Raw genomic sequence first — 1,533 nt, 5'->3', positions numbered from 1 at the left:
ACAATAGACAGGACTATTATTTTGTATAGGTTATTGAGACGACATCTTAACTTATTAAACTTATGCTTTTATTTCTCGACTTAACTTTGTACATGAAACTACTCGAATACATTGAAGAGCGAAACTAATAACAACCGAAACGAAATTATGATCCTTATGGAAAATACTTAGCGTTGAACTTATTCTGTACCCGATCGAGAACGAAAACAAAACTCTATAGTGACAATCGAACGACCTTGAATAATTATTGGCCGAACAATACCAAAAACATAATCACTTCATGATAATGTCCGATTTTCCCAACTGGGGCGACCCCTATAACAACGAAAATAAGTCCTACAAATTCATGGTTTGTCACATACTGGTTAAGAAATCTTTTCAATTTGTTGTCGATTCATTTTCTTTTAATAGTTCCGGCTTTAGTCTGTATTTGTTTTTGGCGTGTTTGTTGTCCGGAGTCAACAGAGAAAGATTAGCATTCCGCGTAAATGAAATTAATACTTGTCACAAAAGCTTAAAAATCCAACGCCTCTCTTTCTCTCTCTCTCTCTCTCTCTCTCTCTCTCTCTCTCTCTCTCTCTCTCTCTCTCTCTCTCTCTCTCTCTCTCTCTCTCTCTCTCTCTCTCTCTCTCTCTCTCTCTTTCTCTCTCTCTCTCTCTCTCTCTCTCTCTCTCTCTGAGCAAAGATCAAACATGTTTCTTTCATCTTTGGCATAATGTAAATTTGTTCTCTACGTTAGCCGTTTGTTGTTTGTGTTTAGCATCGTTGGACTGATTTTTGTGCTCGACCACTTAGGCAATCCATCACAAGTCCAATTTAGTAACCAACAGACCTGGGCCATCGAGGCTGTCCATGGACTAGGGCTCGGTGAAATATACAGACACCACATTCAGGCTTATCTTCCATTCATCCCTCGCAAAAAGAAAATCGTTTGCTTAAAGTATGATTCTCAAACAAACTCTGGCCAAAATGATAAAAGTTATAAATCTTCACTGAGTTTTATTCCAATATCACAGTTGACTCTCAGCTCAGTAAAATTTAAGCGTTCTTCAATGTGGTTTCGAAATTTCTACGCATTCTTCAGACTCTTCACTACAATTATAAAATATCTAGAAAAACTGTTAAGAAAAAATGTCCAAAATCTTAGTGCACCTCGAAAGTCTGAGTTCGAATAGTCGAAAATGCTAACCCACGTTCCTTCCGAACAGACAATTACCGAAATTATTCTTTGGGTGCCCATGTTCTTTTACTGAATAAATCGTATCATAAAATTTTGAGCCGCAAAATATTTTCTCGTCAAAGGAGACTGGTCTACTGCCTCGTAAAATTGTCTTCTGCTTGTCCAAAAAAAACTAGTCTGCTGTCACTACAATGTGTTGTTATTTGATTGAAAGGAGTCGATGATTCAGCACTCCCAAAATAGAGCTAAGAGACAAGAAAAATCTAGTTTGGAAAGAGTAAATGAAATGGAGCAGAATTAAGTCTTAGAAATCATTTTATACTAGCAGTTTTTGCTTCAATTTCATACAAGAG

The sequence above is a fragment of the Montipora capricornis genome, chromosome 12 (assembly GCF_036669925.1).
Source record: "Montipora capricornis isolate CH-2021 chromosome 12, ASM3666992v2, whole genome shotgun sequence".
NCBI classification, from domain to species: Eukaryota; Metazoa; Cnidaria; class Anthozoa; order Scleractinia; family Acroporidae; genus Montipora; species Montipora capricornis.
This window is presented reverse-complemented; position numbering follows the sequence as displayed.